The 19,334-nt window shown below is 27.4% G+C and overlaps 1 protein-coding gene and 1 long non-coding RNA gene across 5 annotated transcripts in view; both read right to left on the reverse strand.

Annotated features, from left to right (window-relative positions):
• LOC142220253 (uncharacterized) overlaps positions 1-19,334 on the reverse strand; it is a 346,247-nt gene that overhangs the window by 193,547 nt on the left and 133,366 nt on the right. The gene's annotated exons all lie outside the window — the stretch shown is intronic.
• LOC142219636 (uncharacterized) lies at positions 13,365-13,831 on the reverse strand. Its single transcript, XR_012717682.1, has 2 exons — positions 13,619-13,831; positions 13,365-13,556 (listed from the first exon to the last, which is right to left on the reverse strand). It is a non-coding gene; the product is annotated as an uncharacterized LOC142219636 (long non-coding RNA).

Below are 19,334 nucleotides of genomic sequence, written 5' to 3' on the forward strand. Positions count from 1 at the left end.
TGGGCAGTTCTTGAACGGCTTCTGGTTGCTCTTCACTCCAAATGCGGCAATTTTGCTTATTTACGTAGCCATTCAACCAGAAATGAGCCTCATCGCTGAACAAAATTTGTCGATAAAAAAGCGGATTTTCTGCCAACTTTTCTAGGATTCACTGAAAATTCGACGTTGTGGCTCGTTAGTAAGTCTATTCATGATGAAATGTCAAAGCATACTGAGCATCTTTCTCTTTGACACCATGTCTGAAATCCCACGTGATCTGTCAAATACTAATGCATGAAAATCCTAACCTCAAAAGAATCACCCTTTATATATATATATATATATATATATATATATATATATATATATATATATATATATATATATATATATATATATATATATATATATATATATATATATATATATATATATATATATATATATATATATATATATATATATATATATATATATATATATATATATATATATATATATATATATATATACTTTATATAGTCGAAAATCGATATTTCGATATGTTACAAAAGGAATGGCAAATTTATTAGGGAGAAATTTTATGACGATATAAGCATGCCTGTCTGCCCTTCTGGCCTTTAATAATGGAGCTATCGTATACACCGCTCATTCCTTTGTCTTAAATTGGAAATCTAGAGCTATTTTAGGTCCACAAAGATGTATGTCGAATACGGTATATATGGGTTCATGTTCTGGTATATTTAGCCGCCGTATAGACCGATTTCTCGATTTAATTTCTTAAGCTTCCAGATTTATCGGATTTGCCTGAAATTCCAAATGTAGAGGTACTGTAGGCCCAAAAATAGGTGAGCCGAATTGATGTGTGTCAGACCGATTTCGCGATTTGCCATCTTGGAAGTCTAGACACCCCTAAATATGTCAGAAATTCTGAAATTCAAAATCTAAAAATATTTTAACACCACAATATGAGTAAAAAATATTGTGTGTATCATTATCGGTTGCCACAGTTGGTAGAATTCTACCAAAAATGCTAGATTTTGTACTATTTAGTAGATTGGTAGAATTCTTGGTGTTTTTGACAAAATTTTCTATAGAAATAACATTTCGACAAATTTTTCTAAAATTAAGCTTTTGACAAAATTCTCTATAGAAATTTAATTTTGACAAAATCTTCTACGGAAATAATATTTTGACAAAATTTTCTAGAGAAATAAAATTTTGACAAAATTTTCTGTAGAAATAACATTTTAACAGAATTTTCTATAGAAATAAAATTTTGACAAAAATTTCTATAGAAATAACATTTTGACAAAATTTTCTATAGAAATAACATTTTGACAAAAATTTGTACAGAAATACAATTTAGACAAAATTTTCTATACAACTAAACCTTGACCAATTATTCTAAAAAAAAAATAAATTTTGACAAAATGTTCTATAGAAATAAAACAAAATTTTCTACTGTAATAAAATTTTGACAAAATTTTCTATAGAAATATAATGTTGACAAAATTTTCTAGAGAAATAAAATTTTGACATGATTTTCTTTAGGAATAACATTTTGACAAAGTTTTCTAGAGAAATAAAATTTTAACAAAAATTTCAATAAAAATAAAATTTTGACAAAATTTTCTATAGACATAAAATTTTTACAAAATTTTCCATAGAAATAACATTTTGACAAAAATTTCTATAGAAAAAACATTTCGACAAATTTTTCTACTGTAATAAAATTTTGACAAAATTTTCTATAGAAATATAATGTTTACAAAATTTTTTATAGAATTATAATTTTGACAAAATTTTCTATAGAAATAAAATTTTGACAAAATTTTTTAGAGAAATAAAAGTTTAACAAAATTTTCTATAAAAATTAAATTAAAAGTTTGTATAGGAATAATATTTTGACGAAATTAATTAAAATAAAATTAATTAAAATTAGGTTGGTAGAATACTTGGTGTTTTTGACAAACTTTTCAATAGTAATAAAAATTTGACAAAATTTTCTATAGAAATAAAAATTTGACAAAATTTTCTAGAGAAATAAAATTTTGACATGATTTTCTATACAATTTTGACACAATTTTCTTTAGGAATAACATTTTGACAAAATTTTCTAGAGAAATAAAATTTTGACAAAAATTTCTATAAAAATAAAATTTTGACAAAATTTTCTATAGACATAAAATTTTTACAAAATTTCCCATAGAAATAACATTTTGACAAAAATTTCTATAGAAAAAACATTTCGACAAATTTTTCTACTCTAATAAAATTTTGACAAAATTTTTATATAAATACAATTTAGAAAAAATTTTTTATAGAAATAACATTTTGAAACCTTCAAACCTTGACAAAATTTTCTAAAAAAAATACATTTTGACAAAATTTTCTATAGAAATAAAATAAAGACAAAATTTTCTAGCGAAAAAAAAATTTGACATGATTTTCTATAGAAATAAAATTTTGTATAGAAATAACATTTTGACAAAACATTGTATAGAAATAACATTTTGACAAAATTTTCTACTGTATTAAAATTTGGACAAAATTTTCTATAGAAATATAATGTTGACAAAAATTTTTATAGAAATATAATTTTGACAAAATTTTCTATAGAAATAAAATTTTGAAATTTTTTTTTTTTTTTTTGACAAAATTTTCTACTGTAATAAAATTTGGACAAAATTTTCTATAAAAATATAATGTCGACAAAAATTTTTATAGAAATATAATATAGAAATAAAATTTTGACAAAGATTTCTATAGAAATAAAATTTTGACAAAATTTTTTAAAGAAATAAAAGTTTGACAAAATTTTCTATAAAAATAAAATTAAAATTTTCTATAGGAATAATATTTTGACGAAATTTTCTACTGTAATAAAATGTTGACTAAATTTCCTAAAGAAATGTAATTTTGATAAAATTTTCTATAGAAATGTAATTTTGACAAAATTTTCTATAGAAATAAAATTTTGACAAATTTTCTATAGAAATAAAATTTTGACAAAATTTTCTATAGAAATTACATTTTAACAAAATTTTCTATAGAAATAACATTTTTGACAAAAATTTCTATAGAAATAACATTTTGACAAAATTTTCTACTCTAATAAAATTTTGACAAAAATTTTTATAGTAATACAATTTAGACAAAATTTTATATAGAAATAAAATTTTGACAAAATTTTCTATAGAAATAAAATTTTAACAAAATTTTCTATAGAAATGACATTTTGACAAAATTTTCTACTCTAATAAAATTTTGACAAAATTTCTATAGAAATACAATTTAGACAAAATTTTCTTTAGAAATAACATTTTGACAAAATTTTCTAAAAATAAGTTTTTGACAAAATTCTCTATAGAAATTAAATTTTGACTAAATTTCCTTTAGAAATAAAATTTTGACAAAAATTTCTATATAAATAAAATTTTGACAAAATTTTCTTTAGAAATAAAATTTTGACAAAATGTTCTACGGAAATAAAATTTTGACAAAATTTTCTATAGAAATAAAATTTTCTCATAGAAATAAAATTTTGACAAAATTTTCTATAGAAATAAAATTTTCACAAAATTTTCTATAGAAATAAAATTTTGACAAAAATTTCTGGATATTTAAGATTCGGCCCGACCGAACTTAATGCTGTATATACTTATTTTATTTTTAATTTCCCGCACATTTTTTATAACCCTTTCGCCAAAAAAATAAACAGCTAAACTTAATTCGAATGGCAAACTACTGACCGAAATAAAACGATACAATATTTCTCTATTACGTGCCTTTTGTGACGATATTTTCTAGTCGCATGGCGAGGGGTGAAAGTGGCGTAGGCGAGCACTGTATACAGCATCAAAAGTAACCTTCACCACACATTAATGTTACCTTTCAATGAAGGTCTCTTGCAACCTTAATACGAGTATAGCCAAAAGAGCGAAGTTATGTTTTGGTATTGGTTTTGTGTACAACAAAAAAAAAAAACAAACCTCGAAACGATGAGTGCGTGTTTTTCTTACTGAGCTCAAAACGTAAGTATGTACGGGTGAGTATATGGGTAAGTGAGTGAGTACGTGTGTTTTCTTTTTCGTTTTGTTGCTTGCCCACTTATAATCAAAACCTATTGCTCTCTCCGCCACGAAGAAATACACACAAAAACCATTCGCTGTGGCAAATTGTGGCCCTTTGCCGTTCTGCAACATAAATGTTTACACTCTAATGGCTCAGAAAACTATTTTTTTCGCTTGAATTGAAACTTTTTTTTCCTTTGTTGCTTTAGTGGTGCTAAAGGGAAGATATTTGTGTTTCTTTACCAAGCGCCCGCCCAAACCCCTTACCACCTATTCAAAAATTCTAGTCTCATTTCTCAGAAGGAATTTGTCTGTAAATCCAACATAAAATCCTGCCTCTAAAAAAACAAAAAAAACTGCTCAATGATTTTTATATTGTCGAAGGCAAGATTTTGTATCCCCTGCCACAACAGCAACAACAAAAAATTGACATTGATTTATGATGTGTTATAAATCTGGACGTCAGAAAAAGATTTTTTTTGTACCACAAAAATTCAACATCCTTTTACCACTAAACCCAAAATTCATCTAACTTAAGGGTCGAGTGAAATTTTAATGGTTTTAGTTTTTTAGGTAAACTAAAGTAGCCTAAAATTAAATCACATTGTGCGGGATTTTTTATAAGTTTTACTTTTTAGGAAATACTAGATCTGTAACAGAGGGCAATATCAACATTTTTCGTTGGTTTATTCAAAAATATTTCCAAGAAACACTCCATTGCGGGCAATGGTTATTTGGAAATTTGATTCTTTGTCATTGTATAATGCAGGCACCAGGCCTAATAAATACGCCACGAAAAAAACCTAGAGACAGAGAGACAGACAGACATCGCTAATGTGATTTGCACAAATATACAAACTACTAATATTTAGATGCGAAAATGCGCATCCGATCACACTGCAAACTATTGTCCAAGCAAACTCTTAGAGAGAGAGAGAGGCAAAGAGAGAAAGAGAACTTCAAAAATCACCACTAATCGTTCCTCGTTATCAGTTAGGTATGCCACAATTCAGTGTTGCCAGGTTGGGGGGTTTCCCCCAAATTTAGGGGTTTTTTTACACGTTTAGGGGGATTTTTAGGGGTAACATTTATTTGGGGGGATTTTTAGAGGTAAAAAAAATATATTATGGCGATTTCGATTGGGAAAAAAGGTGCAACATTCTCGAAATTGATTACCAAATATAAAGGACACTGTCATAAATTTTGGATCCTCTATCCCTCACAATATTATGAATTAACAATAACTTTGGAATGACACTATTATTTGAGCGAAAATACAATGAAGGAAAAAGAAGTGCAACACCAGGGCAACATATTTTTTGCGAAACGAAAACGCCCTTAGATCTTATAAAGTGGAGCAATTCTCAACAAAATTTGGAACAACTCTGGCATGAATTTTGAGAAAAAAATAAGGGAAGTCAACCCATGTTCCTAAATACAAGCTAGTATGCAATGACATTCTTTTTTAAACGCATCTGTTGAAGGGGCATTTTTAATATTTGATACAATTAAAAACAAGGTTAGGTTAGGTTAGGTTAGGTGGCAGCCCGATGTATCAGGCTCACTTAGACAATTCAGTCCGTTGTGATACCACATTGGTGAACTTCTCTCGGAAATATCACCAGCATTACTGACACGCAGAGAAGGAATATGATCACCTCAAACATGTTTCAAGAGCAAAATGTTATTTTTGTGTGGTGACCATGTAACATGTTTGTCACTAAAATGTTATTTTATCGTCAAATATAACCTGCTTGCCGAAATCAGATACATGATTTCCGAGAAAATAACATGGTTGCGAAAACCATGTTACATGGTCACCACCCAAAAATAACATTTTGCTCTTAAAACATGTTTGAGGTGATCATATTCCTTCTCTGGGTGGAGGTGGGACAATCCACCGCTGAACAACTTTTTGGTCTTCGGTCGAAGCAGGAATCAAACCCGAATTTGTGACAAGTGGTGTAATGATTTTTATTTATTTCAAAAGAAAATTTTTAGCATTAAAAAACTTATTTTGTCTAAAATTTTGTTCCTCAGAAAAAATCTTCTTTCAGTTTTTATACTTGTGTTAAATTTAAGTTTTTAATAAGTGTATAACTACAGGATTTTTACTGAAATTTTTGGCCTCTTTTTGTACTATTTACATACATAAAATTTTTGGGGGTTTTTGAAAAAGGTCTAGACCAATTTAGGGGTTTTTTTCTTAAGATTTGGGGGGAAGAATCAAAAATTACCTGGCATCACTGCCACAATTTAACTTTCTACTTCAAAGTCGCTTTTTTTACTATTAATGGCGTTAAAGAAAGATAAGTGATAAGCGAAAAGCGAAAACATTAAAGGTCGATAATTCGAGCCCTGGTAAAAAAACATATTTTATTTAATATTAGTAAATTAGAAAAAAACACTGTTTTCGATTTTACTTAATTTTTGAGAAACATTACAAATTTCAAAAAGTTGACTTTGTTAGCCTGTTTCACAAAAATCTTTAAAAATTGGTTTTCATTTTTCTTGGTGCGGCATGAGATATTGGTCATTGTAACAACTATTTGAACTAATGTCATTATTACAATGTTAATAAATAAAATGCCCCAATCTAAGTATATCGAACGTAGAGAGAATAGAATAGCTCATTTTTTGCAATAATTTCGGAGACGGTCACCGCAACATTAAAGAATGGATTTTATGTTTTAAAATTTTCAGGCAAGCAAAATGTGTCCAATGTTCTTTTTTGTGACATTTGCACGGAGATTTCAACATAAAATGTATTTCTAATGAATCACTCTCAAGCGAGTTAAAGTTTACGTTTCACATTTGTTAAGGAGTGTGGACCAAGAACCAAGATTTTTTATACGAATTTTTACAACACTCGAAAGGCCAAAGTTAAGTCCCTAACTATTTTAAACAATTGCCTTACAATTTAAAAAGTTTAAACCTCTAATCTCTGAGCCCATAGATTGCCTTTCATTTTCTAAAATAAAGGTAGAAAGTTTAACTCTCTGTACTCTGAGTGTTTTGCCTTTCGATTGCCTTTCGTTTTCAAAAAAAAGTGGGAAATTCTTTAAAAAATGTCTAACGGAGCTAATACCATAATTTCCGAGGCAAAACATCACCAAAAAAATCACAAAATTTGCAGCCCTGGTACAGGTATGGCAAAGAAAATTTTTGTTCGTATGCGTGTCCGTATAATTGCTCTCTTCATAACTTCGAAAAATGTAATTTGGAATTAGGAAAAAACGAATGTAATTCATTATTTTGTTCTCTAATTTGTCTAATTATCTTTTTTAAAGAAAGGCTTTACAATTTTTGTTTGGAATTTTTATACCCTCCATCATAGGATGGGGGTATATTAACTTTGTCATTCCGTTTGTAACACATCGAAATATTGCTCTAAGACCCCATAAAGTATATATATATTCTGGGTCGTGGTGAAATTCTGAGTCGATCTAAGCATGTCCGTCCGTCCGTCCGTCCGTCCCACAGTGGGGTTTTTGATGTCAAAAGTGGGAATTAATTCGAAGTAGCTTTTCCTGTTTATAGTTTTAACTTTTTTCGGCCAAATTCACTAAAAGACATAAAACCAATCAAATTTTAAATATTTTTTAGTCCACATTTTATTTGTTTTCCATTAGTTAATTTGCAACAAAAAAAAAAGAAAATGAATATCTGCTTTTTGATCTGATTCTTAACAATTATTATCATCATCGTCAGAAAATTACTATATGTATCATTATCATCAACACTGGCATTTTGATCACCATCAAGATTTGACTCAAATATCAACATTTGAATTGCTTCCATAGGCAAATTGTGGGGTTTCTTCTCTTTTAATTTCTCATTTCTGATATAACTGGATCCGAATTATGTTAATTAACAGTCTTTTAAATATATCTTCATTTGACTTTTTCATAGAACATTTTCGCAAAAAATGCTCTCTAAAATTTTTAAAATCATTGTTTCTAGGTTCTTGCGCTTCTTCCGACAACTGTCCAACTGGAAGTAAAGCGTGGTTAATTATTTCTGCTCCAAGTAATAAATATTTGTGAACAGTTGGGGACATATAGTACCAGGGGTTGAAAAATGTATTTCCATTTAATTTCGAAATGTGCAAAAAAGTGCAGACAACTTTTTCATCTATGCTTTCAAAAGAGTTTATTGTTTTAGAAAAAATAAACTTTTTTACTTAATTTGGCTTTACTCACAACTATTTGTCGACATATTTCTCGAAATCCTCTAATTTAAAGACTTACGAGCGAAACCAAATTTCATATAATAACACAAGTCAAATATAAAAATAAAAAACACAAAAATAATCTTATTAACCTGAGGATGGAGGTTCCATTATTATTTTTTTAATTATCGCTTTAGAAAACACTCAAAACTAATTTTTAAGACACCAATAAATTACATTTATATCGCACGCAAGGAAAACGTAAAATAACTCCAACTTCAAACACATATAGTGACACAACGGTACTTGTCAAAGACACAATTTTTGCGCTAGTGATGTGGAATTTTGTGTACTTTTACCGACTATAAAAATTTTTTCGGTTCTCCTAAATTTCATTTTTCAATTAATTCCCATTTTTGGTATCAAAAACCCCAATGTGCGTCCGTCCGTCTGTTGAAATCACGCTAACTTCCGAACGAAACAAGCTATCGACTTGAAACTTGGCACAAGTAGTTGTTATCGATGTAGATCGGATGGTATTGAAAATGGGCCATATCGGTCCACTTTTGCGTATAGCCCCCATATAAAGGGACCATCAGATTTGGCTTGTGGAGCCTCTAACAGAAGCATATTTCATCCGATCCGGCTCAAATTTGGTATATAGTGTCGGTATATGGTCTCTAACAACCATGCAAAAATTGGTCCACATCGGTCCATAATTATATATAGCCCCCATATAAACCGATCCCCAGATTTGGCTTGCGGAGCCTCAAAGAGAAGAAAATTTCATCCGATCCGGCTGAAATTTGGTACATGACGTTGGTATATGGTCTCTAACAACCATGCAAAAATTCGTCCATATCGGTCCATAATTGTATATGGCGCCCATATAAACCGGTCCCCAGATTTGGCTTGCGAAGCCTAAAAGAGAAGCAAATATCATCCGATCCTCCTGAAATTTGGTACATGATATTGGTATATGGTATCTAACAACCATGCAAAAATTGGTCAACATCGATTCATAATTATATATAGCCCCCATATAAACCGATCCCCATATTTGGCTTGCGAAGTCTCCAAGAGAAGTAAATTTCATCCAATCCGGTTGTAATTTGGAACATGGTGTTAGTATATGATCTTTAACAACCATGCCAGAATTGGTCCATATCGGTCCATAATTATATATAGCCCCCATATAAAACATTCTCCAGATTTGACCTCCGGAGCCTCTTGGAGGAGCAATATTGATCCGATCCGGTTCAAATTAGGCACGTGGTGTTAGTATATGGTCGCTAACAACCATACCAAAATTGGTCCAATCACACAAAAATTGGTCCATATCGGTTCATAATCATGGTTGCCACTAGAGCCAAAAATAATCTACCAAAATTTTATTTCTATAGAAAATTTTGTCAAAATTGTATTTCTATAGAAAATTTTGTTCAAATTTTATTCGGTTCATAATCATGGTTGCCACTCGAGCCAAAAATAATCTACCAAGATTTTATTTCTATAGAAAATTTTGTCAAAAGTTTATTTCTATAGAAAATTTTGTTAAAATTTTATTTCTGTAGAAATTTTTGTCAAAATTTTCTTTCTATAGAAAATTTTATCAAAATTTTTATTTTTATAGAAAATTTTGTGAAAATTTTATTTCTATAGAAAATTTTCTTAAAATTTTATTTCTGTAGAAAATGTTGTCAAAATTGTATGTCTACTTTGTCAAACTGAATTATATACGTATTGGATCGATCTTTTTTGATTTATTTGATTTAATATATACCACGTATGGACTTACATACACCGTGGTGCAATGGTTAGCATGCCCGCCTTGCATACACAAGGTCGTGGGTTCGATTCCTGCTACGACCGAACACCAAAAAGTTTTTCAGCGGTGGATTATCCCACCTCAGTAATGCAGGTGACATTTCTGAGGGTTTCAAAGCTTCTCTAAGTGGTTTCACTGGAATGTGGAACGCCGTTCGGACTCGGCTATAAAAAGGAGGTCCCTTGTCATTGAGCTTAACATGGAATCGGGCAGCACACAGTGATAAGAGAGAAGTTCACCACTGTGGTATCACAATGGACTGAATAGTCTAAGTGGGCCTGATACATCGGGCTGCCACATAACCTAACCTAACCTACATACAATTTAGAAGATGGTGTTAGGAGGTTTTAAGATACCTTTCCCATGGGCAAGCGTTACCGCAACTTAAGTAATTCGATTGTGGATGACAGTGTTTAGATGAAGTTTCTACGCAATCCATGATGGAGGGTACATAAGCTTCGGCCTGGCCGAACTTACGGCCGTATATACTTGTTTCTCTTTAAATCTCCCTTCTTAGTACTCCCTATGAATTGCTAGCAGAGATCTTTTTGGAGAGTAAGAGCGATCTTCTTTAAAACGAGAAACTTATAGTAAAACACACCTAAAGGCAACAAAATTGTTTAAACAAAACTTAGTTAAAACTGTAAAATAAATAAACAGAGTGTTGTTGTTGAATGTTAACAGCTTGGAGAAGGTGATGTTGTAAACTTCATATGTTAACTTCGCTCCAACGTAGCCGATTATCATGGAAGCATTACTGTTTTATATTATTCGAGTATAGATTAACAGATGTTTTGTTAACGGATGAAAGAGAATGGGTGTTGGTTGAGTTCTTCCACTAATCTGCACTTGAGATGTTGTTTATTCTTTTGGATCATTGTGTATATGTGTGTTGTTGTGATATTAGGCTTTTGATATGCTGACTGTAAATTTGAGAGTCATTGCGGGAGCATTGACTACAAGAGACTAAGCTAAAGCAGTGAGAATAAAAGTTGTACTATGTTGAGGAGAGTGTGGTAGAGGTTCCGTAACAAAAGATTGAGCTAAAGCAGTCATAATAAAAATAGTAGTGTTTTGAGGAGACTGCGGTGGAGAGTCAAAGGTTTAGCAATTAAAATTATCAGAAAGTCTGACATTTTTGCCGAATCATTTCAAAAGAGTAATTTTGTAAAATTAAACTTAGTTTTTTTTTTTAATTAAAAAAATACTATATATTAATTTAAATATTACAGGATTATACAGGACAGCAGGGAAAGTCACTTGCTTACTATCTGTGGATGATAGCTATATCCACACTCAAAAAAAATTGAACTCACTATTTCACTAAAGCCAATTTAACTATATTTTAGTTCATGAACTTATTATATTTGGTGAAAGTTTCATTTACTCTAATAATTTTTTGCGTACGTTAGTTAAATGAGCTAAAAGATGGAAAAAAATTATACACAAGTTAAGGATAGAGATTTACTAAATTCGTATATGTCATAAAATAATTCATTATTTCTTCAAATTTGTAAATTTTACTACAAAAGCGTCCATCATGAACTTCGTATGTCACTAAAGACATTCTTGCAATTTTGAACTCCAATTTTTTCCTTCAAACTACAAAATTTTGTTTAAAAAGTGAAAACAACTATTTATGTCTAATAAATTTTCTTGAATTTGTCGAAAAATGTTTACTTATTTTTGTGATATCGGCGCGATGCCAGCGCTTGTAAAGGGTGATTCTTTTGAGGTTAGGATTTTCATGCATTAGTATTTGACAGATCACGTGGGATTTCAGACATGGTGTCAAAGAGAAAGATGCTCAGTATGCTTTGACATTTCATCATGAATAGACTTACTAACGAGCAACGCTTGCAAATCATTGAATTTTATTACCAAAATCAGTGTTCGGTTCGAAATGTGTTTCGCGCTTTTTTATCGACAAATTTTGTTCAGCGATGAGGCTCCTTTCTGGTTGAATGGCTACGTAAATAAGCAAAATTGCCGCATTTGGAGTGAAGAGCAACCAGAAGCCGTTCAAGAACTGCCCATGCATCCCGAAAAATGCACTGTTTGGTGTGGTTTGTACGCTGGTGGAATCATTGGACCGTATTTTTTTAAAGATGCTGTTGGACGCAACGTTACGGTGAATGGCGATCGCTATCGTTCGATGCTAACAAACTTTTTGTTGCCAAAAATGGAAGAACTGAACTTGGTTGACATGTGGTTTCAACAAGATGGCGCTACATGCCACACAGCTCGCGATTCTATGGCCATTTTGAGGGAAAACTTCGGAGAACAATTCATCTCAAGAAATGGACCGGTAAGTTGGCCACCAAGATCATGCGATTTGACGCCTTTAGACTATTTTTTGTGGGGCTACGTCAAGTCTAAAGTCTACAGAAATAAGCCAGCAACTATTCCAGCTTTGGAAGACAACATTTCCGAAGAAATTCGGGCTATTCCGGCCGAAATGCTCGAAAAAGTTGCCCAAAATTGGACTTTCCGAATGGACCACCTAAGACGCAGCCGCGGTCAACATTTAAATGAAATTATCTTCAAAAAGTAAATGTCATGGACCAATCTAACGTTTCAAATAAAGAACCGATGATATTTTGCAAATTTTATGCGTTTTTTTTTAAAAAAAAGTTATCAAGCTCTTAACAAATCACCCTTTAATACTGTTTAGTTAACAATTTCCAAAAATATTCAAAATTTTTTAAAATAATCAAAATCAAAAGTTTTCTTCCTGGTAGGTTCACTGTTTTTTCAGTGCATGAAATCCAATTAAGGATATTTTCTCCATTTTTAATGGCTTTATCTATGATATAAAATGAAGTGAAATTTTATGTAGATTGGCGAATGGTTTTAATTGTTTAATTTAAATAAGATTTAGTGGAGAAAATTTTCAATTTTTTTAATATTGAACAATGCCAATTTTGTATTAATTTGCGTACACCCAGAAAAAAGTGACCCCTTCTTTAAGTTAAAATGAACTCATTGTGAAGAAAGTTGAACTTCGTATAGCGCCAAAGACATTTTTATTTGTTTGAACGATGTGATTTTCGTAGAAATTAGGTATAATGCATTCCATATATTAGTTAACGTTTTCCTATATTTATGTACCACTATACTACAGAATGAAAAAATTTAACTGATTTGAATTCATATATGGAATAATTTTATTGAAAATTTTTCATTCATTTGGACAAATCTTACACATTTGTGGTAAAACGTTTACTTCATAATTAGAACTGCTTACCTTCGTTTTTAAATACAATTTTATTTATTTATATAGGCAATTTTTTCATCAATAAAATACACGTTTTATTAAGATATTAAATATATTTATTAAGAATCAACAGCATCGACTGGCCTTGAAATACTAGTTTATTATTCCACTATTTCCAATTTCCATGTAATGTCATCAACTGTAAAACGCATTTTTCTTCTTGTACCTTTCACTTTTAATAAGTTGCTGCCTAACGATTTTGTCCTCCTTTTATAATTTCAATACCTACAAATATAAAAAATCATAAACCATTTTTGTTACAAAAGGTTAGCGTCACTGAATATTACCTGTTAATTGAAGATTCCAAAATGAAGACAAATGAAAGGGTTGTTATTCTGCTGGTGTTTTCTTTCTTTATACGCCATCACGAACATTGATAGATTTATTTTCAAAAAACGAAAATTGTTCTCACTAATTTAAAATAATAAATATTTTATATATGTTATTTATTATATTATTTTACCATATTATTTTTTCACAATCTCTCCGTATACCACAACAACGCGATTCCAACTAAAAAAACAACCCACGCGCAAACACATCGATTACGATGACAGGTATCGATTACAGGTAGACAATAGAAATATAGGAAAATTCTAACAAGTATTCTAACAAGTGTGTTTCCTTAAGTTTTGAAAGGATTGCATACTTCTTAGTACGAATGAACTAAAATATTTTTTTATGTCAAGTGTTGTTCGTATGTATGAAAAACTTTCTATTATAAAGGAAGTCGCAATTATCATTTTATAAGAAATTTTACTAATTTTGAGGAAACTTGGTTTTAGTTCAGTTTTTGTTTATTTTTACGAATGCTTTGTTATCGGTGAATAAAATTTTCTTGTTCAGTAGTAAATTCTTATACCCAGCGAAGAAAATAGTATGAAAAATTCCATGCCTTATTCTAGTTAATAGAAACTATTCCTAACTGCTTACAGTTTAGGTTTTTTTTTACTGAAACGAGTAAATTTTATTATTTCTCACAAAAATTTACCTTAATGGAAATACAATGGATAAACTATATTGATGAAAATTTTTTCCTTTAGTTTCGAAGGCACTTTTTTCTGGGTGTAGCTCTTGCTGGGATGATATTTTATGTGTGTGGTGTTGTAATGTTAGGCTTTTGTTATTAAGTTTGAGAATCATTGGTAACAAGAGACTAAGCTAAAGCAGTGAGAATAAAAGTAGTAGTATATTAAGGAGAGCATGGAGTGGGCAGTGATGACAATTTGGTGCTTTTAGAATTAAATATATTAAGCTGTGTACAACGTACACCAAACCGATTGATTTTTGATAAAGGTTCATGCTTTTAAAATTTCACATCAATGCTTCATTTAAAAGTTATCTGATCTGTAACAGATATTTTAAGTTATCCATTTATGTTCAATAATCTAGGGCGAAGCTTTATTTTTGTCTGAATTTTAACTAGCTGAAAAAAAAAAAAAAAAAAATATATATATATATATATATATATATATATATATATATATATATATATATATATATATATATATATATATATATATATATATATATATATATATATATATATATATATATATATATTATATATACATATATATATATATATATATATATATATATATATATATATATATATATATATATATATATATATATATATATATATATATATATATATATATATATATATATATATATATATATATATATATATATATACATATATATATATATATATATATATATATATATATATATATATATATATATATATATATATATATATATATATATATATATATATATATATATATATATATATATATATATATATATATTATATATATATATATATATATATATATATATATATATATATATATATAAATATATATATATATATATATATATATATATATATATATATATATATATATATATATATATATATATATATATATATATATAGTACGCCTCGACAAACTAGTTCATAACACATACGAGCCTGTTTCAACATTTCTTTCATCTTCATCTTCCGAATAAAACAGAATCAAACATTTTTTGAACCTCAGTAATTACCCCAGTTTTTGGCATAACTTTAATTGGAAAAATGTCTGAAAACCAGCAAAAAAAATACAAACACCCAAAGTCTATTGAATGCAAAAATATCGTTTCCTTTTTTCTCTTTTACAAAAGCCGTCAAAAAATATCCAACATGTTACCTAAAAGAAAAAGACAGCAAAGGACACACATACCACACACATACTACATTTGAATGCCTAAGAAAACAAGAGAATAAAGTAAATAATTAATATTTGCTAAACAAAACATCAACAGCAGAAAGTAAAACCGTAAACAATTGGAATTTAGCCAACTCAAGAACAGTACCGCTAGAGCCCCAGCAGCGGCAACAGCAACAGCAACAAAAGCAAATGTTAGTCCTTTTGCACAAAACAAAAAAGAAAATGCCAGCTAAAATGGCTCATCTCACAATGATGGCAGTTGAAAAACACAGAAACCATTCTTTGCAACCAACAAATGAGCCAACAAGCTAACATCTGCAACACTCAACAACAACAAAACAAGCAAACAAAATGGAAAAAACTTCCAGAACAGAAATATGCTAAGCTAAAAAAAGAGGAGGTTGGTATGATATAAGAGGTTAGGTAAAAGTCTCTTTTTTCGTTTTTATAAAAAAAAAAAAAAAAAACGAAAGTACATAACTAAGTTAGATATGGCTTAACTGCTAGAGAGTACACTCTGATGGTAATGTTTTAAGCTCTCTCTCTCTCTCCCTCTCTATAAGAGTTTGCTTAGAAAATATTTTTAGGCTTAACTTCTAGAGAGTAAAATTTAATGACAATGTTTCAAGCTCTCTCACTCTCTCCCTCTATGAGAGTTTGCTTAGACAATATTTTTCAGTGTGATCAATTTAATAATTTTGCAGCTGAATTTAACATTTATTTCTTCGTATTTAGCCTCCAAATTTTCATTCAACATTTTTTTAGCTTTTTACAATTATTTAGTATTTTTAGCATTATTCCATCCACACAATTTCAATATAGAAAATTCTGTCAAAATTTTATTTCTATACAAAATTTTGTCAAAATTTTATTTCTATAGAAAATTTTGTTAAAACTTTATTTCTATAGAAAATTTTGTCAAAATTTTATTTCTATAGAAAATTTTGTTAAAATTTTATTTCTATAGAAAAGTTTGTCAAAATTTTATTTCTATAGAAAATTATGTCAAAATTATATTTCTATAGAAAATTTTGTCAAAGTTTTATTTTTATAAAAAATTTTGTAAAAAAAAATTGTCAATGTTTTTACAATTATTAATTAAGTATTTCTAGCTTATTCCATCCACACAATTTCAATATTGAAAATTCTGTTAAAATTTTATTTCTATAGAAAATTTTGTCAAGATTTTATTTCTATAGAAAATTTTGTCAAAATTTTATTTCTATAAAAAATTTTGTAAAAATGTTTCAAACTCTCTCTCTCCTTCTCTATGAGAGTTTGCTTAGGCAATATTTTTCAGTGTGATCATTTTATTAATTTTGCAGCTGAATTTAGCATTTATTTTTTCGTATTTAGCCTCCAAATTTTCACTCAACATTTTTTTAGCTTTTTTACAATTATTAATTTAGTATTTATTAGCATTATTCCATCCACAAAATTTCAACATAGAAAATTCTGTCAAAATTTGATTTCCAAAGGAAATTTTTGTCAAAATTTTATTTCTATAGAAAATTTTGTCAAGATTTTATTTCTATAGAAAATTTTGTCAAATTTTATTTCTATAGAAAATTTTGTCAAAGTTTTATTTCTATAAAAAATTTTGTAAAAAAAAATTTTCAAAGTTTTTAAATTATAAATTTAGTATTTCCACACAATTTCAATATTGAAAATTCTGTTAAAATTTTATTTCTATAGAAAATTTTGTCAAAATTTTATTTCTATAGAACACTTTGTCAAAGTTTTATTTCTATAAAAAAATGTTGTTAAAAAAATTTGTTACATTTTTTAAAATTATTAATTTAGTATTTCTAGCATTATTCCATCCATACAATTTCAATATAGAAAAATCTGTTAAAATTTTATTTCTATAGAAAATTTTGTCAAAATTTTATTTCTATAGAAAATTATGTCTAAATTTTATTTCTATAGACAATTTTGTCAAAGTTTTATTTCTGTAAAAAATTTTGTAAAAAAAAATTGTCAAAGTTTTATTTCTATAGAAAATTTTGACAAAATTGCCAAAATTGTATTTCTATAAAAATTTTAAAAATTTTCTATAGAAAATTTTGGCAATGTTTTATTTCTATAGAAAATTTTGACAAAATTGCCAAAATTGTATTTCTATAAAAATTTTAAAAATTTTCTTTATTTTATTTATAAAGAAAATTTTGTAACAGTTTTATTTCTATAGAACATTTTGTAAAAATTTTATTTCTATAGCAAATTTTGTCAAAGTTTTATTTCTATAAAAAAATTTTGTAAAAAAAAAATTGTCAAAGTTTTATTTCTATAGAAAATTTTTTCAAAATATTATTTTCTAAAAATTTTATTTCTATAGAAAATTTTGACAAAACTGCCAAAATTGTATTTCTATAAAAATTTTAAAAATTTTCTATAGAAAATGTTGTCAATGTTTTATTTCTATAGAAAACTTTATTTCTATAGAAAATTTTGACAAAATTGCCAAAATTGTATTTCTATAAAAATTTTAAAAGTTTTCTGTAGAAAATTTTGCCAAAATTTTATTTATAAAGAAAATGTTATAACAGTTTTATTTCTATAGAAAATTTTGTAAAAATTTTATTTCTATAGAAAATTGTGTCAAAATTTTATTTCTATAGAAAATTTTGTCAAAGTTTAATTTCTATAAAAAATTTTGTAAAAAAAAATGTCAAAATTTTATTTCTATAGAAAAATTTGCCAAAATTGTATTTCTATAAAAGTTTTAAAAATTTTCTATTTTCTATAGAAAATTTTGAAAAAATTGCCAAAATTGTATTTCTATAAAAATTTTAAAAATTTTGCCAAAATTTTATTTATAAAGAAAATTTTGTAACAGTTTTATTTCTATAGAAAATTTTGTCAAAATTTTATTTCTATAGAAAATTATGTCAAAATTTTATTTCTATAGAAAATTTTGTCAAAGTTTTATTTATAAAAAAAAATGTAAAAGTTTTATTTCTATAGAAAATTTTGTCAAAATTTTACTTCTATAGAACAATTTGTCAAAATTTTATTTCTATAGAAAATTTTGTCAAAAATTTATTTCTATAGAAAATTTTTCCAAAATTTTATTTCTATAGAAAATTTTGTAATAAAAATAAAAATTTTGTCAAAAAATTTTATTTCTATAGAAAATTTTGTCAAAAATCTATTTCTATAGAGAGTTTTTCTAAAATTTTATTTCCATAGAAACTTTTGTTAAAAAAATAAAAATTTATAAAAATATAAAAATTTTAAAAATGTTCTATAGAAAATTTTGTCAAAATTTTATTTCTATAGAAAATTTTGCCAAAATTTTGTTTATAAAGAAAATTTTGTAAAAGTTTTATTTCTATAGAAAATTTTGTCAAAATTTTATTTCTATAGAAAATTTTGTCAAAATTTTATTTCTATAGAAAATTTTGTCAAAATTTTATTTCTATAGACAATTTTGTCAAAATTTTATTTCTATAGAAAATTTTGTCAAAAATTTATTTCTATAGAAAATTTTTCCAAAATTTTATTTCTATAGGAAATTTTGTAATAAAAGTAAAAATTTTGTCAAAAATGTATTTCTATAGAAAATTTTGTTATAATTTTATTTCTATAGAAAATATTGTAATAATTTTATTTCTGTAGAAAATTTGTGAAGTACCTCTTAGTTGAAGAGGAATTATCAGAATAATCTATCAAAGCATCAATAATTCTTCCCATCTACCTAATAGTAAAAAATCTACTATTAAGTAAAATTATAAATTAGCGCTTATGTCTCTCCAAAAAAATCCAGTGTCTTTTT

The sequence above is a fragment of the Haematobia irritans genome, chromosome 1 (assembly GCF_050003625.1).
Source record: "Haematobia irritans isolate KBUSLIRL chromosome 1, ASM5000362v1, whole genome shotgun sequence".
Classification (NCBI taxonomy): Eukaryota; Metazoa; Arthropoda; class Insecta; order Diptera; family Muscidae; genus Haematobia; species Haematobia irritans.